We start from the raw sequence: 23,972 nt of genomic DNA on the forward strand, positions 1-23,972 counted from the left end.
ACATGCACCACAGCGGTAGCCGCCTACAGCCAGGTGGAAGTCAATGTTCCGCCCACCATATTATGACCCTGCAACCCGCCACCTTTTCCGGGTCGGTATCAACGACATCAAAAGCCTGGCGGAAACAGACCTCAGAAGGGAAAGGACTCACCATTAGAGACACAGGGAACAACCATGCCGCCATGGAGCCTGAGCTGCATGTCTTCCCCATGATCTTTTATGTACTGCTCCACCACGAATACCAACGCTGGCGAAGACGATGACGGTGAGTACAGCCGCCTAGCACACAAGGGAGGGAGGAAAAAGAGAGTGACACACACACACGCACAACACACCATACACACAATCAGCTGCATTACTAAAACATTTTACCCCATACCTCGGATGAATAATGCAAGGACAAAACAAATTTGAAAAAGTGAATGTAATGAGATCAGCACATCAAGATAAATAAGTGAGGCAAGATAATAGATATATACATATGTACAGAAAAAGGGACACATCCCAGTCTACAATGTATGTTGTCCACATGGGCACAGGCCAAAGTCCAAGGCCAAACATGGCACCTGCCTCAACACCGAGAGAACACTGCAGGGGCATCAGTTGGAAAATAGGCAGGCCCCTCAGGGGGACGGGGGCAGGGGAGCACCTCAACCGGCAGATGAAACAAGACCACTGGTTCTGGATGGGGCAACATGCCCTGTTCTTGGTCCTGGGGAGTGCAAGGCCACAGTCTGATTGGGTGACTTGCCCACTTGCTATGTAGGGGGCAACATGACATGTACTTGGTCCCGGGGAGTGCAAGGCCACAGTCTCTCAAGTGGGTGACTTGCCCACTTGCTCTGGAGGGGGCACCATGCCCTGTGCTTGGTCCTGGGGAGTGCAAGGCCACAGTCTCTCAAGTGGGTGACTTGCCCAGTTGCTCTGGAGGGGGCAACATTCCCTGTGCTTGGTCCTGGGGAGTGCAAGGTCACAGTTTCTCAAGTGGGTGACTTGCCCACTTGCTCTGGAGGGGGCAACATGCCCTGCGCTTGGTCCTGGGGAGTGCAAGGCCACAGTCACACGAGTGGGTGTCTTACCCACTGGTTCTGGAGGGGGCAGCCTGCCCTGTGCTTGGTCCTGGGGATTGCAAGGCCACAGTCTCTCAAGTGGGTGACTTGCCCACTTGCTCTGGAGGGGGCAACATGACCTGTATTTGGTCCTGGGGAGTGCAAGGCCACAGTCTCTCAAGTGGGTGACTTGCCCACTTGCTCTGGAGAGGGCAACATGCCCTGTGCTTGTTCCTGGGGAGTGCAAGGCCATAGTCTCTCAAGTGGGTGACTTGCCCACTTGCTCTGGAGGGGGCAACATGCCCTGTGTTTGGTCCTGGGGAGTGCAAGGTCACAGTCTCTCAAGTGGGTGACTTGTCCACTTGCTCTGGAGGGGGCTGCATACCCTGTGTTTGGTCCTGGGGAGTGCAAGGCCACAGTCTCTTGAGTGGGTGTCTTACCCACTGGTTCTGGAGGGGGCAACATGACCTGTACTTGGTCCTGGGGAGTGCAAGGCCACAGTCTCTCAAGTGGGTGACTTGCCCACTTGCTCTGGAGGAGGCAACATGCCCTGTGCTTGGTCCTGGGGAGTGCAGGGCCCCAGTCCCTCAAATGGGTGACTTGCCCACTTGCTCTGGAGGGGGCAACAATCCCTTTGCTTGGTCCTGGGAGTGCAAGGTCACAGTTTCTCGAGTGGGTAACTTGCCCACTTGCTCTGGAGGGGGCAACATGCCCTGTGTTTGGTCCTGGGGAGTGCAAGGTCACAGTCTCTCAAGTGGGTGACTTGTCCACTTGCTCTGGAGGGGGCAACATACCCTGTGTTTGATCCTGGGGAGTGCAAGGCCACAGTCTCTCGAGTGGGTGTCTTACCCACTGGTTCTGGAGGGGGCAACATGACCTGTATTTGGTCCTGGGGAGTGCAAGGCCACAGTCTCTCAAGTGGGTGACTTGCCCACTTGCTCTGGAGGGGGCAACATGCCTGTGCTTGGTCCTAGGGAGTGCAAGGCCACAGTCTCTCAAGTGGGTGACTTGCCAACTTGCTCTGGAGGGGGCAACATGCCCTGTGCTTAGTCGTGGGGAGTGAAAGGTCACAGTTTCTCGAGTGGGTGACTAGCCCACTTGCTCTGGAGGGGGCAACATGCCCTGTGCTTGGTCCTGGGGAGTGCAAGGCCACAGTCACATGAGTGGGTGTCTTACCCACTAGTTCTGGAGGGGGAAACATGCCCTGTGCTTGGTCCTGGGGATTGCAAGGCCACAGTTCCTCAAGTGGGTGAATACCCCACTGGTTCTGTAGGGGGCAACATGCCCTTTGCTTGGTCCTGGGGAGTGCAAGGCCACAGTCTCTCAAGTGGGTGACTTGCCCACTTGCTCTGGAGGGGGCAACATACCCTGTGTTTGGTCCCGGGGAGTGCAAGGCCACAGTCTCTCGAGTGGTTCTGGAGGGGGCAACACGCCCTGTGCTTGGTCCAGGGGAGTGCAAGGCCACAGTCTCTCAAGTGGGTGTCTCAACCACTTGCTCTGGAGGAGGCAGCATGCCCTGTGCTTGGTCCTGGGGAGTGCAAGGCTAAAGTTGGTGACTTCCCACTTGTTCTGGAGGGGGCAACATGCCCTGTGCCTGGTCCTGGAGAGTGCAAGGCCACAGTCTCTCAAGTGGGTGTCTTACCCACTGGTTCTGGAGGGGGCATGGTGCCTTGTGCTTTTGATCCTGGGGAGTCTGGGGTAGGTGGGTGTCTTACCCACTGGTACTTGAGGGGGCATCGTGCACTGTGCTCTTCATCCTGGGGATTCTGGAGTAGGTGGGTGTCTTACCCACTGGTTCTGGTGGGGGCATTGTGCCCTGTGCTCTTGATCCCAGGGAGTGCAAGGTCACAGTCTCTCAGGTGGGTATCATACCCACTGGATTTGCAGAGGGCAGGCCGCACAGCAGCCCATCGAGGCAGGATTACATACCGTCCCCATCGGTGATGGCTGCACACTGGAGGTGGTGCTGCTGCTGGTGGGGGAGGCTCCTGCCCATCCCCTGCAACCTCAGACTGCTGCTCACTGGTGGTGGTGCTGATGCTGCTGGTGGGGGGAGGCTCCTGCCCATCCCCTGCAGCCTTGGAACGGCTGCTCACTGGTGGTGGTGCTTTTGCTGGGGGGAGGCTCCTGCCCATCCCCTGCAACCTCGGACGGCTGCTCACTCATGGTGGTGGTGCTGCTGGTGGGGGGAGGCTCCTGCCCATCCCCTGCAACCTCGGACGGCTGCTCACTGGTGCTGGTGGTGCTGCTGCTGGTGGGGGGAGCCTTCTGCCCATCCTCTGCAACCTTGGACCCAACTGGTCTTGGTTGGACGGGCACCCCTTCCTCGTTGGGAGGCCATCCCCAGCTGGGCCTCCGCTGTCTTCCGTGCCCTGCATCTCAGGTCCTCCCACCGTTTGAGACAGCGGGTGCTCTGCCTGCAGTAGACCCCCAGGGTCCGCACGTCTTTGGTGATGGCACGCCATATACCCTTCTTTTGATAGGCGCTGACCTGCAGAGGAAATACACACAGGAAAATAGTATTGGACAAACAGTCCTGCCTGTTACACTTATGGCCCACCATACCCCCTTCACATCAACATTTGCACACACATTGGCCAGCACACAACCAATACACCGCCGAGAGGACATCCACCCACCCCCTTACACGAGGCCTTCACACACCACTCCATGCATTGATGCAACATGCATCGTGCCCACAGTGTACTCACCTGTTGGTCTGGAAGCCCATACAGCAGTCTGTACTGGGGTAGGAGCCCATCCACCAGTCTCTCCAACTCTGCCAAAGTGAAGGCTGGGGTCCTTTCCCCAGTCACACGGGCCATGGTATGTTCCAGACACAGGTCACAGCAGCACATGCAGTGTAGGTCCTCTCCTGTTGAAGATCAGGTAGCAACTGAGGAATCAGATAGAAAATGGTGGTCACGTCCGCTGCGGTGCATACCGTCACCACCGGCGTAGATCACCATTGGCCACTGTAACCCATAGGGCCCAATGTTAACCAATGAGGAGTTGCACGGCAGTTCACGACCGCCTCCCGCAACAACGCACAACATCAGTGGAATTACTTCACTTCCACCTGTCCCTCCACACAGGACAGGCGGACACCATTTTGCCATTTTGGGGGGCGGGAGGTCAGGCCCTGGATATTTGCTGCATCACTGGTTAATTTTGGACATACTGGACAATTCACACTTGCCCATTACAAGTTAACAACATGCAAAGTTCTGTTGTAGCCCCATTGTTCAGTTAGTGACCGGCTCATCACTCTTTTGCCCCATAGATTGCTACCGCTGAGGATGAATAGGAGATGGAGACATACCCCCGTGTACAGACCCCTGGTGGACTTGGCAACAATGGAGGACAGGCACATCATCCTAACCTATGGATTTGACAGGACCACAATCACAGAGTTGTGTGCCCAATTGGAGCCTGACCTGATATCTGCTATCTGTCACCCCACTGGGACCCCGCCTCTTGTGCAAGTGCTATCAGTTCTATGCAATGGGACATATCCCCAACATAATTGGGGCGATTGATGGACCACATATTGCATTTGTCCCCCCCGTCAAAATGAACAGGTGTTCAGAAATCGTAAGAGTTTCCACTCTATCAATGTACAGATGGTGTGCTTGGCGTACCAGTACATCTCCCACGTCAATGTTAAGTATCCTGGGTCGGTGCATGATGCCTTTGTCCTGAGGAATAGCAGCATTCCAAATGTGATGGCCCAACTACAGAGGCAGAGGGTGTGGCTAATAGGTGAGCCCTGGTCCCCACCCAGTAGTTGTTGGTGTATGGGTATGGTGTGGGCCGTAAGGGATAGTGTGTGGCTAAATGTTGTCCCTCAATATTGCAGGTGACTCTGGTTACCCCAACCTATCATGGCTGCTGACCCCTTTGAGGAATGCAAGGACAAGGGCAGAAGAACGTTATAATGAGTCACATGGGCGAACCAGAAGGATGATAGAACGGACCTTTGGCCTCCTGAAGGCCAGGTTCAGGTGTCTCCATCTAACAGGTGGATTCCTGTGCTACTCACCCAAGAAGGTCTGCCAGATAATAGTAGCATGCTGCATGTTGCACAACCTTGACCTGTGACACCATGTGCCTTTTCTGCAGGAGAAGGAGGAGGCTGGAGATGCCAGTGTGGCAGCAGTGGACCCTGTGGACAGTGAGGATGAGGCGGCAGAGGATGAGGATGAGGACAACAGAACATCAGTCATCAGACAATACTTCCAATGACACACAGGTAAGACAGTGTTACTTCACATTTCAATTACATTTGTTGATATTTCTGTGGCACTGGCATGCTGTTATTTCCTACTTCTATGCCCATTTACTGTACCCTTTGGCAATTCATTTTACAGATGTTGGTGACCTCACATATGCTCCTGGTGTGATCACTGCAGCCAGCTACATGTCATTTACCTATGCTCATTTTCTGTACAGTTGAAGTGCAATATTTTTACCTCTTTACATGAATACATACTTGAAAAATTTGATATACTCCATACTACTTTTTTTTTGCAAGGGTGTTTATTGAAGTGCTAGAATATTGATGGGCAAGTGCAATGGGATGGAATGATGATGGAGGAAAATCCAAGGTATTGGTCCAGTCTGTAGCACAGGTGCATTGTCCAAGGGGACATAGGAAGGAGAGCAATGGCAGTTCAAGGTGGACAGAGTGACTGAGTGGGACACAAGGGTGGCAATCAGGAGAGTCTCCTTTCCTGGCGGGGGTCTTGGCAAGTGTCTCTGGCTTTTGTCTGGATTGCAGGGAATGTTTGTGGGGTGGTTCACCTTCTGCAGGGGGAGGGGTACTGGTGGTCTGTTGGTCCTGTGGCGGGGCCTTCTGGCCACTAGTGGCAGCGGAGGTGGAAGGCTGTTCAGATGTCTGGCTAGTGGCAAGGGCCCGCTGTTGTGTGACTGCCTCCCTCATAATATTGGCCATGTCTGCCAGCACCCCTGCTATGGAGACCAGGGTGGTGTTAATGGCCTGCAAGTTCTCCCTGATCCCCTGGTACTGTCCCTCCTGTAGCTGCCTGTTCTCCTGCACATTGCCCAGGATCTGGCCCATCGTGTCCTGGGAATGTTGGTATGCTCCCAGGATCTCTGCAAGTGCCTCCTGGAGAGTCAGTTCCCTGGGCCTGTCCTCCCCCTGGCACACAGCAGTCCTCCCAGTGTCCCTGGTGGCCTGTGCCTCTGTCCCCTGAATGGTGTGCCCACTGCCACTGACCCCAGATCCCAGATTGTCTTGTGTGCGAGGTGTGGCCTGGGGTCCCTGTAGAGGTGGACACACTGCTGATTCACGTGTCCTGGGGACAGAGGTATGGGTACGCTGGGTGGGTGCTGTGGTGGTGTTTCCTGATGGGGGAGGCTCTGTGGTGGTGTGTGACTGGGCCTGGGTAACCGACTGTCCAGAGGTCCCTGACGGGCCAGGTTGGTCGTCCAGATTCTGAAGACTAGAGTTGCTGTCATCACTGTGGGCCTCTTCAGTTGGGGGACTGGATAGTGCTGGCACCCCTTTCCGGTGACATTGGCTGGAGTACCTGTGGGGATGTAAATGATGTGTTATTGTTTCTGTGTCTGACATATTGTGCATCCGTGGCTTGCCCTCTTTGTTTGTATTTGCCCTGGCAGCTTTCACTTGTGTAACTTGGGATATGGTGGGATAGCTGATTCTCTCTAGTGTGCATGCTTTAGTGATAGGTGTCCATGCAGGGCTGTGAGTGGTGTCCATGCACTGGTATGATATGCAGGGCCTGGCATTGGGATGAGTGAGATGTGATGGTGGGGTGTGTGGGAGGTGGTGGAGTTATGGGGTGAGGGTGGGGGTTTGTGATGGCATGCAGGTACAGGGGTGATACTTGTAAAGAGTTGACTTACCAGAGTCCAGTCCTCCTCCTACTCCGGCCAGGCCCTCAGGATGCAGGATTGCCAAGACTTGCTCCTCCCATGCTGTTAGTTGTGGGGGAGGAGGCGAGGGTCCACCTACAGTCCTCTGTTCAGCGAGTTGGTGTCTTGCTGCAATGGAACATACCTTCTCCTGTAGGTCGTTCCACCTCTTCCTGATGTCATCCCTTGTTCTTGGGTGCTGTCCCACGGCGTTGACCCTGTCCACGATTTTCCGCCATAGCTCCATCTTCCTAGCTATTGATATCTGCTGTACCTATGCTCCAAATAGCGGTGGCTCTACCCTGATGATTTCCTTCACCACGACCCGTAGCCCCTCTTCTGTGAAACGGGGGTGTCCTTGTGGTGTCATAGGTGTTGTGTGAGGTGTGTAGGGGAGGGTGTGTAGGGTAATGTGTTGGGGAGCGTGATGTGCGGTGCATGGGTGGTGTATAGGTGTAGGTAGTGTGTGGCTCTGGTTTTGTCTGTGGTCTTGGTGTCTGTCTTGTGCCCATGGTTTGTATTCATAAAGGGTTGTGGGTAATGTGGGTGGGTGTTTTATAGTGGTATGGGTGTGGTGTGTGTATGGGTGTCAGGTGTGTGTTATTTAAATTGACAAATGTAATGTTGTTTTGTATTTGAGTGTCCATTGTGAGCGCTGCAGTATGTACCGACAATGGTTTACCGCCATTGAATGTCTGCCGTGGTGATTCGTGGGCCATAATGGGATGGGCGTTGGTCTGTTGGCGTAATGGTGTAGATTTTGATACCGCCACTTTATCACTGACCTTTGGTGTGGCGGAATTGTGTATGTGGCTGAATACTGTCGGATTGGTGTGTTTGTGCCATAATATGGTGAACGGTTATCCGCCGCAGCAGCGGTAAATTGGCAGTAGTCAGTGTGGCGGTAAGTGGGATTTACTGCCAATGTCATAATGAGGGCCATAGTTTCTTAACATAAGTATAACTATAAGTCTAACTATAAGTGCTGAATCTCTATGGTTTTGTATGGGTAAAATGTCAACCTAACTATAAAGTCCCTGTAACCTTTAGTTCAGTGGTATATATAGGTTTGTGTGTGTGTGTATATATATATGTATGCATAAAACCAGGGTACATATGTGTAGAGTGAGCTGTAGAAAATCTATATATAATTACTCCTCGTTATTTTGTTCCTCAATATTCCTTCTGTGGTATTAAGGTCCCATGATGTTCCCCACTCGATCTCTAGGAGGCACACCGCCCCACAGTCTAATCTTACAAAACAGGCGACTTAATCCCATGCAGCTTCTTCTTAGACAGAAAGCGGATCCTCAGCCAAAGAAGATGCTGGGCTCTGAACGTGTGAAATGGCATCTGTATTAGGCCTCTGTGCGGTTTGCTCTCGACCAATCCGTTCACACAGATATCTTGGAGCTAAACGCCAATGTCTGAATCATCCCTTTCCTCCCTGGAAGGCAAACAGGTGGTGATGTTTTATGTCAACAAGCAGAGATCAACCTATTCACTAATTTGTAAAAGCGTAATCAGATTTCTTTAAAAATCGCAGTCTCTCCGAAGCTCCCGGGTGCAAGTAAACACTTTTCAGGAGACATTCTGAGCAGGTTTGTTCATGTTCCCTAGGGGTGGCTGCCGCCTTCTACGGGTGCGTTACAGAGATGGGAGCACCCAATGCTGCATCTGAACGTCATTTGAGGAACATGAAAGGCCCGCAGTTTGTACAGAGGTCCTCAGGTGGCTGGAAAAGCTACTCCACCCTGCTCCTGTTCAACTTTGTAGTCCCCGCCCTTTTGTTTTCCACCATTGAACTCAATAATCTTCTAATCCTTACCTATTTTTTGCTGACAATTAAGAAACAGAGACATAAGCTTTGCTAGCATTATCCGCAGAGCCTCCCCAAGGTCATCCTAAATGTACCTCACTGAGAGTGGTTGTAGCCCTCTGTTAAAAGGCTTTGGGGAGACGGACAGTGGGCAGCTGATTGTAGTGCTTAGAACTGAACTTTCTACTGTATTGGTGGAATCGAGATACCCTGTAGGCATTCCTCTCTCACTGTCTTGTACTGTACTGCCACATTTATATAGCACTTACTATCCTTATGTTGGGAGCGCAAACACTTGCCTACAAGGATAGTACTGTAGACCGTTTGGGTGTGTAGTTGGAGGTGTGTTGTGTTTGTTTTGATCTTATGTGGGAAATGTTTTCATGTTATGCCTGATGACCACCGAAGTATGCATGTAACTGGGGCACTTGCTTTGCCGTGGGTGGGGCGAGTTTGTGTGTCTGTCTGGTTAACTGTGTGCCAGGCGAGTGGCATCCTAAGGAGTACATAGTGAGTATCTGCATAAAATGATGGTCTGATGGTTTCCCCAAAGGTTATCTTTTAGTTCCTTGTGAATATGGCAGCCTGCCTGCTGCTGCCCAAGGGATAGCGCTGCAGTAATCATGCTTAAATTTAATCTCTGCCTGCCCCAGTAACTGAGCTCCTCTTCCATCTCTGTGTTGTGATGGGTTTCCAAGAAGTTACTTTGAAAAAGAGAACCTGGTTTTAATAAGAAGCCAATCCACATACTTTGAACAGTTGTCTCCAGTTCCTCTCTGCTCCCTGCCTTTCCACAAAGCCCAGGAAGATGCCCTTTGTCCTATTTAGAAGGGTGGTTGACAGTGGCGGCTGCTGAGCTTTCTACTTGGAATAGGAAAGTGTGTAAAATGCGAAGGTGCCCACGTACCTCCAGGGAATTCAGGGGAGGTGGGTCTTCCCCCTCCTATTCGAAAGAAAAAACAGGCCAAAAACAAGCATACAGTCAACAAGTGATAGGGGAGGTAGCTGAATTCTTGAAGCAGACATTTAAAACAACTGCACCAAGAATGTGTGTCATGTAATAATATTAGTGATCCTGCACTATTTATCACGCACATATCAGCTTTAAATATATTTTGGAAATTGATTTTTTCAAGCATCAGCTTATGAGTTCTGAAAGTGCATACATTTTCATCGCAAATTCATGCTTTTCATTTTTGCAATACATATGTTAATTCAAACCAAAAAACGACTAGTTTGATAGGCTGGGATGTAAACAGGAGACCTACTTCCAGGTACCTAGAGGGCTATCAGTAGCTCCTGAGTTACTCATTCGAGAAGCCTGGGCTAAACGTACATGTCTCAATTCCCTGAAGCAGGGAGTGGAGCCAGATTCACAAGTGAAAAGTTACTAGAGTCAGAAAGGACCCAAAACAGTAGTATATTCACTCCAGCTCATACCTGCAGTAAGTCCAGCACCAAGCAGGGAATTAAATTAGAAGCCCATACCAAATAATGATTAAATACATTATTTTATTCTGATGTTTTAAACATATATATAAATGTAATGTATATTAACAATATATATATAAACAATAATTAGTAAACATATATATATATAAAAAATATTTATAATATGTAAATATATACATAAGACATTGTTATAAAATTATTAACTTTGTCAATTTAAAAATAAATGTAACTTTAAAAAAATGACATTAATTCTATATATAACATTTTGTAATTTCTTATACATAATAATTAAATACAAACATTTTACTTTAGGTGTTTTTTTAAAACGAAATCTTTAAAAAATATTTTTTATGTTATTTAATATACTTAAATTAATCACATTTTGGATTAGTTCATGGATGACGACAATCCCTTTCCTCCAGGCTCCATACTTGGATGATGACCGCCAGAGACGGTGAGATATTGAAACTGTGGGCTTCAATGCCATGCAGTTATGCATTGCTAGGCCTCAAGATGGCACGGGAGATCAGCTCTCCATCTCTTTAGCCATGAGGAGGCCTAGTAGCTACGCAGACAGGTGAGGACTTTAGGGATAGGCCAGTTCGACATGTCAGGGGCAGCAGGAGGTCTACAGGCAAAAACGGCTGCTTTGTGCTCTGTGTCTGTCCCAGATCATGCATAGGCACTGGAAGAAGGGGTGCAGGGGCACCCCCAAAATAAACATTCTGAAGTTCACAAGGTGAATGAGCAACAAAGATGCGTTTAAATGTTATATTTATCTTGTCGCGTTTGCTGTGTGTTCAAGACAGAGGTGAAATACCAAGCTATATCTTTTGACAAATTGCTGATTATTCTTTTGAAAAGAGGGTTGATTATTTTTCTTTCTCTGACTACAAAGTGAGAGGATTTTGTCAAGTGAACTACAACAATCTTGCTAGGTACAGGGCGTGTGAAAGGAAAGGTTGTAGGGCGCCATTTTTTCTAACATGCAACAACATCTAAATACCTGTAAATAAAATGTATAAATATTTCAGAATACATCAGTAGTTAGGAAAGCACAAATGAAGCACACTGTAATTCTGGGGGGTGATGGAAACAATTTAATTGGATCAATATAAATCATTACACTTGATAATGAGCAAATCAAATATTCATTGAAACTCACTTGCCACACATCGTGTGTACAATGTGTAATTTTGTCAGTAAAACTACATCTGTGCACACTTAGCAGCCATTTCAATGTAAAATGTGCTGTGTGTCCAGGGCAGCGTGTTACCACACCAGGCTTTAGTAATATATTTGCGATAGTGCGCTCGAAAATGTACCACCATCTACATACCAGTCTCCTACTGAATACATAGTATGGCCACCTGCCATTTATTTTTCCAAAACAACGCCCCAAAACATGAATTTGCTTCTACATGTATAAAAAAACATACCCTTACATGCATGGAGCTTTGTTCCAGTACATAGGAGCCACTGGCAATGTTCCCTGCTTGCCGTTCGCCATGTCTCACAAGGCAAATCTAGGGCAGACAAAATCAGTACTGGAAGCCCACCCTAAGTAGGACAGAGCTCCCAATGCTGTAATATCAGTGGTCCTGTGGCGGATGATTGAATGACAGTAGAGGTTCTACAGTCGGGCTGAAACAGGAATTGTGGACTGGGCAATGGGGTAGGAGGTCACTACGGTTGAGAATGAGGAACTAGGAGGATAAGCCCCTCGTGCCAAATGGTTTGATGATATTATGGATCCTAATATTAAACAAAGCTACCTGTTAACACATCTGCAACATCTAGAGTGATTCTTTCCTTGGGCTGAATCCTCGCCAGGGTACCACACATATGAGGGAACTTGTGAAGGTTAAAATATCTTTACCAACCCAGTGAAATGTGGGAGATTGTTTTACTAACAATCATTGATACTGTATATAGAATATATGTGCTACTCTGTTTACTCAGTGTAATGTACATCCGTTGTTGCTTAGTAAAGTTCCCTTGGGCTAGCTCAGAGGATCAATGATTAAGGAGGCCATGGCAGGGCGTTAATAGCTTGAGTGTGCTGTACCAGATTGCAGGTGCCAAACTGACATACCAAAACTCTCCCTGCTACTGTAAATACTCAGCAGGCTTTCCATTGTTCACAGCAGCACTTGCACTAGCGTTCTGTGCAGTGGTGTAAAGAAACTTGAGAGGCTCCCAGTGCAAAGTACATGTAGTGGGGCCTCTCCTCCCCAGTGCGCCACCTGCCAGTTTGCTGAGGGTTCCTTCTAGGTGCACCCTCCCAGCCCCCTGCGGGGACTGTCAGGGCGTTTGTTACGCCACTGCTCTGGGGTGCTTTTTGTGCTGAAACATAGAAAGCCAATTTAAAATCAGACCAACTGCCAAAGTCAGAACTATCACTGGCAAAGCCAGTACATCTAGCTTGAAATTTGAGTTGTGACCAAAAAACTGTAAAAAGCCAGCAGAGGAGAAGCATAACAAGAATGATTGATTTGGTTCATATAATGCATCTATAAGATAAAGCAGTGGTTCCCAACCTGTAGTCCAGGAACCCCCGGGGTCCAGGAACCCTCGTCTGGGGGTCTGTGGCTGCTTAGAAAATTAAATAATGTTAACAGATTAATAAAGTGTGTATAAATAAAGTGGCTAAATGTACAAGTGAAAATTTTAAAATGTACTGAAAATGTAAAGGAACTTGAAACTGGAGGCTAAAAATTAAATTAATATTGTCAAATAGATTTGTGAGAGCAGTGCAGGTGCATCAAACAGAATATAGTACGAACGACTTGTGGCTTCAATTGAATTTAGAAAACTCCAACTGTCCTATTAAAATGATTTTTTTATTTGATATGTTTGCAAATTAAAGTGTGTTATCATTTGTGTATGTGTTTGATGGAATGTTTGTTTCTGTATTTTTTGTGTATTGTTTTGCAGTTCAAATCATTGACAATCTTTAGGCCTGGGTTCCCAGCTTACAGTAATGACTCAGTGGGGGTCCCTGGATTCCAAAAATGATTCAGTAGGGGTCCCCAGGTTCCAGTGATGAGAAAGTGGGGTCCACAGAAGTCATAATGTTGGGAACCACTGGGATAAAGTATGTACTGTGATAATTCAATGTGATTTTGAGATTTTAATAGTAGCTAATGCATAAAAATGTAAGCACTCTACAGGCGGCGGAATGATACACCAAACAACCAATAGCATGTGGTGGTGGAGCCAAAGCCCACTGTTTGTATATTTTAAAGAATTGATAACAAGCAGGTCTTGTAGATAGCTGGATAATCGTAAAGAGTGCGTGTTTCCTCTAGAGAGAAGAGCCCCGGCTTGTGACTCCTGCCTCTTAGACACTTTAAAGGCTTCTTTGGCAGTTTACCTGCCACACCGGGCTTTGGGAATTTTCCTACATGATGACGCAGTCAGGCTGACAGATTTGCAAATCAAAAGGGTGGGTACATAAACTATAGTGGCTGAAGGATTACATATGGCGAATTCCACAATCCAATTTCAACATCCAAAGAAGGTAAAAATGAATCCAGATAGTTTTGAGAGTTCAGAAGACTGGCAGAAAAAACAACAGGCGGTATGTGTGCCTAGTTCTGCTGTAGTTTATCACTGCCTTGAATTTACATGCGCATGTTTTTATTTACAGCTTTGTTCTCTGTACTGATTTTTTCTCCTAACATTACTGAATAGCCGAACCACAAAAGAAACTTGTGATTCTGAGTTAAATCCATTTAAAGCTGTGCGGCGCATCAGCACTATTTGCACCAGTAGCGTCCGGCAGCTTTAGGAGGGAGGGGGGCTGGCGGGAAGCACACACACACTCATTCTTTCACACACACACACGCGCGCACATCCATTAACAACACTCATAACATTCAAACATGCACGCACGCACCAAATATTCATTTTAAAAGATCTCACACACACACACACACAAACACTTACCTTCAGCCTCGGAGGTCCCCAATGAGGGAAGGCAGCAGTCCCAGAGTGGGATGGGGTCAGTGAGACTGCTGACCCCACCCCACTCTGTGACGAAGTGTCACTGATTGACGCTTGTCCTGGACGCTTCAGGGCTTAAACCTGAAGCGCCCAGGTCGAAGTCAGTGGGTGACGCTTTCCTCGTCACCCCGGGAGGGTCTCGAGGCACTTTTGCTGAGCCGAGGAGGTCACGACCATAGGAGCTGTGACCTCCTCAGCTCAGGCAGCCAGGAGTCTGCACAAATTGCGCATGTCTGCTCCTGGCTTCCTGACCTGATCATGAAGAGTGTCTGTCAGGCTGGCCTTTGTTCAGCCTGACAGACACTCTTCATGGGGGGCAAAAGGTGGGGAGGGCGTGGCCCCTCCATCCTAAAGGACGGGCCGCGCCAGATTTGCACATGCGCAAAGCACACCCTGTGGTGACTTGCTTAAAACCATACAGATATAGGATAACCAGGTGTCCCGGAGTTGCTGGGACAGTCCTGGTTTTCACCCGCTATCCCGGCAGATTTCGGGAAATTTAGCTCATGTCCTGGTTTTTAAAGAGTGTTTACTGAAAACAGTAGGAGCTGCATTTTTATACTTTCCAAATCAGAGATAGTTAGCAGCTGCTATAGGAAAGCAATGTAGGCTCGATGCAGGGTTTGAAAATTGCATTTTATTCATGTTCTCTGTGCCTGTGCTGTGATTTTATGCTGATAAGCGATGTCATTGTGCATGCCCGGTCGAAGTAAAGTTGTAGTCCTTTTTCTGCTTTTATGAAATGTCCCATTTTGTTACTTTAAAATTCTGGTCATCCTATAATGAAAAGGTGCAAATACGAAACAAGCGCCACAAACCGGAGACTGTAATTTCGACTATACTGGACACCACTACAGGAAAACAAGTGGAGAGCACCACTAGTGATACTAGGGCTGACATCCCTGCCTGTGACTTCTGAAGAAAGCCAGCCTGCCAATAATCAAAGCAAAGGAGTTAAACTGAGTAATAGTGACCCGTCGTCAGCTTCCTTGTCCAGGGACTGATGCCAGTGCCCACATCTTCACTAACATGGCTTCAAAAACAGAAAGCAGGCAGAGAAAATACAAGAACAGAGGAGCTAATAAATGCAGAGGCCAGCCCCTTTCGTCATCTAATAAGCATATCAGGCCCCAAGGCCTACTTCAAACTCTGTTGCAACATCACACCAAGGTCCATGCTGTGCCCACCTGACCCGTGAGGCATAAGGAGGTGTGAAATGACTTGAAGAGGTGCATGTTGTTTCCAAACACCAATGAGAGGACGTGGCTGCAGGAGGTAGGTCAGCACCGACACTTGCCCTACGACTCTGGGAGGAGAACCTCTATGGGCTGCTTGAGTTGTCTGGGGGCTGGAGCAACCGCAAAGCAGGCAAGAGGCAATAATTTGCTTAGCGTTTGTATGTGCTATTCTAAGTTTGTTCATCACACCATGGTTCTGCATGTCAAACCCAACAATATGAGCTTAATGACGGAGATGAGGGACTGTCTGCTGCTTCTCTAGGAGCATAAATAATGATGCTGTCAACTGGCCCTACCACAACCACTGTTGCCATCACCTTGATTGCCCCAGTTGAAGCAATGGCAGTAGATGTCGCACAGGAGGTGATTACACATGGTCAGTCTGGGAACATCCAGACCATTATACTGAGGAGGTCAAAGGGGATGACATGGAGAATGTTCAAATCCAAGGACCAGCAGCAGAAACTAACCTACCCAAGTCATCCCAGGGTCTCTACATCTTCATCTTTTCAAGGAAATAGACCTTAATCAACCCCATGAATGTCACCCTGATGAACTCATACAGAGATTGACCACTCGAGAAACCAGCAGCCACAGGTCGATAATTCAAGGAGACAGCAAGCTCCTTCTACATATGTAGATAAAGGCAAAGAAACATCAGTAATCTAATTACAGTGGAAATCAAGTGAGCCCATAAGCACAGGTCAGAAAGTAGCAGCAAGGAAGAGCAATGTGTCACTGAATTGCTCAGAGACCCAAGTATGGTTCTGCCTTTGTGACTCTGGCTATCATTTTAAATAGGTAGGACATGACACTTGCCTAAATGGCAAGTTTTTGTGCAAGTGACAGCACTTTCTGCTGTCTCATCCCATGCACAGTTGGAATATCCCGCCCAAATGCCAGCACGCTTTAGGAAGGCCAATTATTAGTAGGTGGAGGTATGTACCTTCAGCTAGTAATAATACTGCAATCACTAATAAGGTCCAGACAAGTTTCAACAGATGAATCATTGCACAACCCTTGGTAGATTGGCAATACGAAGTCAGGCTTAATTTAGGAGTCAGGTAAGTGTAAAGCATGTAATATCACCAAAAACAGTAAATAAGTAAAATACACAATACAATAAAAATCCAACACCAAATTATATAAATAGAGAAAACTTTTATCTCTAAAATGACACCATAACAACAACTATCTAATATAGGGAACCGGAGATATGAATTTTTATATATTACATTTTAAAAAGTGTATTCGAGTGTCAAAAAGCATAAAGCACCACCTGTGACAATCTGATCACGCAGGACTGGGATGAAGTCAAACTTTTATGTCGACCGCGATGGAGCGCAGGTCGGATAGGTTAATCGGTAGGTCATGGTCAAGGTTTTACCTTCGCACCTAGTCACTTTTTTGGAGCTTTTCTTCTAAGTGTCAAGCAAGCGGGTTCTTGAATACGGAGTTCTATTCTATTCTACTGGTCAATTATATAGTGCAACTGTTACTACCAAGGTGAGCATCCTAGCTCTAATGTGGAGCAAGGGTGGAGAAAAAGTCTGTGCAAAAGGGAAAGTCCAGTCATGAGCGCAAAGTGCTCACAGGATGAGAGAGTATCAAAGAGTATCAGGGATCTCAAAGATCCATGTTTTGAGCTGCGTTCAAAAGATGGATTCCACATCCATGGACCTTAAATGTCTGGGTAGGCAGATCCAGGTTTTAGTCCAGAGGGCAGTAAAAGATTCACCCCGCTGTTTTGTGGTCTAAAAGGAGCTGGTTCGAGCAGGTTGGCGAGTGAAGACCTAAGTGCTCTCCCAGGCAGATAATGGGCGAACCTGGTCATGAGAAATTTAGGTCCAATCGTTTTAGAGGCTCTGAAGGTCATTAGAATAATTTTAAAGAGAACTCTCTTATGAGCAGGCAGCCAGTGCAGAATTTTCAAAGCTGAAGAAGAGTAGATCTAATGTGTAATTTAAGGACTGCTTTTGCTGTTGCATGTTGAACAATTTGAAGTTTGTGTAGGGTCTGCTTAGAAGAGCCAGTTTACAAACTGTTACAGTAATCCAGCATAGAGGTAATTAATGCACATGCTACGGTCTTCCTAACTGAAAGGGGCAAAAGGACAAAGAATTTCTTCAGGGATTTAATTAAGTTAAAACAAATCCCTGCAACCGCCTGGGACAGAAAGACACATCAACGACAGCAGCCTCTTGCAGCGCAATGCCTCAGTGAGTCTTGGAGGTGTTTGTCCTCAGTGTCGATGGTGAGTAGCTCTGGAGATTTCAGTGGGTCAAACCAGTGCGGTCAGACGAGTCATGGTTCAACCTCACAGGTTTGTCTCTCAAAGTCGATACTAGTGTTCTTCTGGAGGTTTTCACCAAAACATTGCAAAAAGTTCTCAAACCTTCAGATCTTCTTCTGAAATCTTCCTGAGGGTCAGAAAGTGTCAAGCAGCACCAGCCAAGGGCTTGCCTCTTGGGGTCTAGGAGTCAATCATCCACAATGCACCTAGTCAGCCCAGCAAAACTAAGGTGAATCTGGCCAGTTGAAGTAGTCCTTTCAGTGGATGATGCAGGCGGCTTCTTCCAGCACTTTTCTACCTGTTGCTTCTCAGGGAATCCACTCCTTATCCTTTAAACTTGTGAGTGCAGCAAGGGCTGTCCTGATTGCAAGCATTCTAAGGTGCAGTCCAAGGGTCCAACAGGGAAGTCCTGGCCTGGGTCCTGTGACATCTATGCTTCTACCTTTAAAGTCCAATGTATCTCCCCAGCTCTATTCCTGTCCCCGGCTTCTCCAGGAAGCAAATCTCCTCCCACCAAATGGCTGTATTGTTTCAGCCCCAGAGCTCTTCACACCTACTCAGACAGCAGCTTGGCTCAGGCTGTCAGAGGCTGGCCATTCAGAAGAGGCTGCTACAGGGCTGTTTTGGGTAACATCATGATAGTAAGTTCTAAAACTACTTTCCTGTAATAGTTATAATAAATTCAACCTTGGAAAGATGTTGGATTTATTTATTTATTCAATACTGTGAATCATGTCGCTAGCTAACTCTAATCAAAAGGTAGACTTTATTAAAGTTTAATAAAGGCTACCTATATTACCCTATGGGGCTAGCAGCACTACAACTGGGAAAAATGACTCGCTTTTTTTTCCTGCCAGGGCATATAAAACATACTTTATACTGTCCCTACTTTTTATAACAATGCACCCTACCCTTGGGGCACCTGGAGCAGATCTTAGGGGTGACATAAATTTAATAAAAAGGTGGGTTTGGACTTTATAATTACTTTTAATTTGAAATTCGAATTTGGGCATAGTTTTATTTTATAACCAGCCTGCGAGACATCTTTGGCTTTAAAATGACACAAAATACCACAGCAGTGCACAGTTAAGAGCATTAAGTCTACTGACAGTCTCTAACACCACATGCCTTATCATATACTAAGGACTTACAGGTAGGTTGTCTTGGCCAGTTAGAATTATAACAGTTACCATATACCTTTTAAGGACATAACACTGGTGCTGGGCCTGGTTAGCAGAGCCCAGGGCACTTTCAGAGTCAGCAACCAGAAGTATCAGTCAAAACATGGGGGTGATCAGGGCAAAAAGGATGGCTTTACTACACACACAATTTGCATAGACTGCTCTTTTTCCTCCCACACGTGGCCAAGAAATCCTAAGTAGGCTTCATGCGGCACTATCCAGAGCACAGGGTCTACTTTGGTTAGTGTGGCCATAGGATATGACTGGTGAAGAACAGGGCATATTGGGTGTAGGGTGGGGGTACGATACAGTAGCAAGAGCACAGGGTCTGATGGCATTGGGTGTTACTTAGATATAACTGCAAAGGGAACAGGGTACCTTATGTTTAAGGTGTGAGTAGGATACAGCAGCCAAGGCACAGTGAGGTTAAAACAGCTAATGAGACTACTGTATTCAGGTGTCAGAATCACTTGTATTGCGGGGGACTGAGTCTGATTCCGCACCATGTGACACCTGTTGGCCTAATCCGGGTTTTGTTCTGGCTAACAGTGCGTCATCTCCACCCAAGAGCAGGGATGATTGGACAACCAGGCGCATGACATAAATGACTCCTTAGAGAAATCATGGTCACTCAGATCTCATCTGTTTCTCTCAGTTACATTAGTCTCACGTATGCAAGGACAATCAGAGGCAGACTATAGTTCAATAAAGTTTAATTGAAGTAACTGCATCTTAGATATTAAAGCATGAATTGCAATAACTAGGACGATGAAGCACAATAGGATTAAGATTGTGACAAGGAGAGTAAAATATAAAAATAACGCTGCCATGTTTTCACTACGGTTTTTAAGAATAGTTCCTACCTAGGATGTGTTAGAGCACAGCATGTTAAGCTCTAATTCTGCCCCCTGGGAAGACATCATCCCTCAAACCTGAGCAAGAGGCCTGTAGTCTATCAGCATACAGTCGTGGTCATCTAGCTGGAATCATCCTCTAACGTACATGGGTCAAAGTCCTGTTTTTATAATAAAACAGCTGATGTTTCAAGAAAGGATCCCCACGTAAGAGTGTGTATGTGTCTGTGAACAATGGAGACAAAGCGTACCACTTTTGCTGGCAACCTATCTTACTGTAGCTTTGAGAAGAGCACAGAGTGAAAGAAATGTCTTGTTTAAGAATGCAGTGCTGCCCTAGGCAAAGAACAGCTAGATAGAGAAAATAAAACAAGACCACAAATGTAGCTAGTGTTAAAATATAACAAAGCTAAAATAAAAATTTAACAGCAGCAGGCCTAGTTTGCTAAAATAACGTGTATAAAACTGTAGCTAAAATGGCATAGGAATGTCAATAATGACAAGTTAAAAGACACTTGAGCATGTATTAGATTGACAATTTAAAATGTTAATTGTGGTGTCAGGATACGCAAATTTCAAAAGTCAGAGTCATTTTTAAAATCGCCAATCGAATCCGGGATTATTGAAGACAGGAAATTTTCCACTTTGGCAGGTGGTAAAGTAGGGAGTTCACCGCCAAGGAAAACCAAGGAGCATTCGTGTTCCAAAGCCTGAGCTCCAGCCGAGGCAGCAGCATTCCGTGGTGTGCCCAACAATGAGTTTAGAGCTGCATGATCCACAAAGGGCAACTCATAAACAGCTTCCCGTAGCATACACACCCTCAACCCGCATGTCTGATAATGAGCCCTTAGCGAGATCATTAACAAATCAGCGTCCAACGAAAGCAAGCCATGGGTAGAAAGACTAACTTTCAGTGTACATTCAAAAGGGCACCAGAGGCACCGAAACATGGGCTTCACACAATGCAAAACCAGTCTGAATGACAGAGACTAGTCACACTCCAATTGCTCCAGGATTGATGCTCCAGAGTACTGCCTCATGCCTTCAGGACACAGCTGCGCTGGTGGAAGCGCTTTCAGTCCTCCTTGTTGCAACGGGACCGCCACTGCGCATAAAAAGTGGCAATAACAAGATGCCACCTATTATAGTCAAAGTCATTGGAAATCCCCCCAAAATACTGGAGAATACTGAGTGGATGGCTGATGGTATTAAGTCAAATATAGAGGAGAAGGTGTGAACGAAACCAGAACCAACAGCCTTAAAGAAATGTGCGATTCCAGTAGTACTGAACACATTAAGGGCCATATTTATCCATTTTGACGCAAAACTGCGCTAACGCAGTTTTGCGTCAAAAAAATTAGCGCCGGCTAATGCCATTCTGAAGCGCCATGCGGGCGCCGTATTTAATCAATGACGTTAGCCGGCGTTAGCCTGCGGCGCTGCCTGGTGTGCGTGTAAAAAAACGACGTACACCAGGCAGCGCCGGCGTAGGGGGATATGGGGCTTGGGCGTCAAGAAATGGGGCAAGTCAGGTTGAGGCAATTTTTTCGCCTCAACCCGATTTGCGCCATTTTTTTCGACTCCCAACCCCCATAGAAATGACTCCTGTCTTAGCAAAGACAGGAGTCATGCCCCCTTGCCCAATGGCCATGCCCAGGGGACTTATGTCCCCTGGGCATGGTCATTGGGCATAGTGGCATGTAGGGGGGCACAAATCAGGCCCACCTATGCCTCAAAAAAAATGAAAAAAAACACTTACCTGAACTTACCTTAATGTCCCTGGGATGGGTCCCTCCAGCCTTGGGTGTCCTTCTGGGGTGGGCAAGGGTGACAGGGGGTGTCCCTGGGGGCATGGGAGGGCACCTCTGGGCTCCTTCAGAGCCCACAGGTCCCTTAACGCCTGCCTTTTGCAGGCGCTAAAAAACGGCGCAAAAGCAGCCGTACGTCATTTTTTTTGACCCGCACACTCCCGGGCGTGAATTTTGCCCGGGAGTATAAATCCGACGCACATGCCTCGGAGTAGATTTTTTAGACGTGAACGCCTACCTTGCATCTCATTAACGCAAAGTAGGTGTCCACGCTAAAAAATGACGCAAACTCCATGGACTTTGGCGCTAAACGCGTCTAACGCCAAAGTATAAATATGGAGTTAGTTTTGCGTCGAAATTGCGTCAAAAAAAACGACGCAATTCCGGCGCAAACGGAGTATAAATATGCCCCTAAATATCCATCCCACAAGCTCACCAAAGTGTCTTGGAGAGTTAGTACTTAAAGAACAAGTTACTTACCTTCGGGCCAAAAAATTCGCCGCCTTCCTAATCACAGTATGGAAAGAGGCCTCCTCCTCCGTAAACTCCCCTGGTGAAGAAAAGTCCCATTCTGGGGAAGTGTCTAGCCCACTGGCCAAATCCAGCCCTTGATCTTCCCCCAAGGGCTCCACAATCTCCCCTTCTTCCAACAACTGCCTCTGGTACTCTTCTTCTTCCAAAAGTCTCAAAGCCTTTCTACGCGACCTCAGCCTGGCCTCTAACCTCGTTGTAGACATAGAATTAGCTGGCGTTGATGGCACAGGCTTCAGAACTGAAAGGCGCGGAACAGGAGAAGAAGGCTGACTTCGGTCTAATCCGGCATCTGGATCCGGTGCTGGAGCGGATCCCACTGGCGCCGTAGACACCTGAGGCTCCATCATCGGCGTTGACTGAAGGGGTGATGAGATCGGTGCCATAGGTCTAGAAAGCGATGTCATTGGAACCGCAGGTCCTCGAGGCGACATCATCAGCGCCGAACCGGCACCCTCAGCCGGATAGAAGGGCATAAACGGCGCCACTTTGTAAGGAGCCGGGGAGCCCAACAAAAATGCTAAAGGACCCGTGGGACCAGCTGGTGCACCAGCAGGGGCCATAGCATTAAACATAGAAAACATGGCATTTAAAAATGCCGCCGGATCCGCTCACGGAGCCGGCAAGGCAGGATACCGCTGGTCTCCATGTTGCACCTGTGCTTGCTGAGCATCCAAATCCTGTGTCGCAGGTGAAAATCGAGGACTCTCTGGAGGTGCAACTACCTCGAAGACCGACAGCGCCGGAGAAGCCTGAGGGCTCAGAGGTTGTGGAGTTACAGTCGGACTAACCTCCCTCGTTGCACCGCGCCGCCGAGATGGAGACCTGGACCTTGAACGGCTCCGAGCTGAGCGACGCCGAGAGTCATGATGACATTGTCTCTTGTGTTTCTTCGACAAAGTGTGAGAAGAGGACCTGTGATGACTCTTATGTCCTTTCTTCGCCTTGGTGAAAAAGAGTTTGGCCTCCCTCTCCTTCAGAGCCTTAGGATTCATGCTCTGGCAGGATACACACGCCTCAAAGTCATGCTCGGAGCTCAAACACCAAAGGCAATCATCATGAGGGTCAGTAACCGACATGCGACCCCCGCACTCTCGACATGGTTTAAATCCCGACTTCCTAGGAGGAGACATTGTAACCAGAAACAAGATAGTAACCAGAAACAAGATGGAACACCTCCAACAGTAGCGAGAGCTAGAAGAAAAACGTCAGCACGCCGGCGACGACCTCTTATTGGTACGGTAATGTCAGATGGAGTCGCATGGTGCCGTGGAATTGTGACGTCCTCGTCAACGTGGAGAGCTGGGAAGATTTTCCGTCAGATGGTGGCGCATGGGAAAATTCATAAGGTGAGGAATCCACAGGTAGCTATTGTATCCACCAGAAAGGGACTGTATCTCTGTGGATGTCCTCGTGGCCTGAAGTGCATAGGTCTCGCGTGCAGATGTAAGCACCACATGCTTTTGAAACAATAAAGCCTTGAGTCTGCTCAACTTGTCAAAATTCACATTTGAAGTAGCGATATGGGGCCAAATCTCAGCTACTTCCCTCTGTCGTGTAGGAGGAAAAAGTACATTCCCACAGCATGCAACAATTTTTGAGACCAAAACTATTCCGGCTTGCATCCCACAACAGCTCTCATTATTGAGGAGCACATAGCTGCCATTTGAGAGCACCTGGAACGCAGGTCTAATCAAGGGGACTGGTACTCCCTTCAGATAACAAGCCAAGTTCGTTCCCTAAGCGTTGCATGCCCGGTGCAAGGACAGCTGTTTACAAACCATCAAATGGCTGACAGAAGTCTCACATTCACTACTGCTAAGAAAGACCTCTTTCATGAC

This window comes from Pleurodeles waltl, chromosome 6 (genome assembly GCF_031143425.1).
Source record: "Pleurodeles waltl isolate 20211129_DDA chromosome 6, aPleWal1.hap1.20221129, whole genome shotgun sequence".
Classification (NCBI taxonomy): domain Eukaryota; kingdom Metazoa; phylum Chordata; class Amphibia; order Caudata; family Salamandridae; genus Pleurodeles; species Pleurodeles waltl.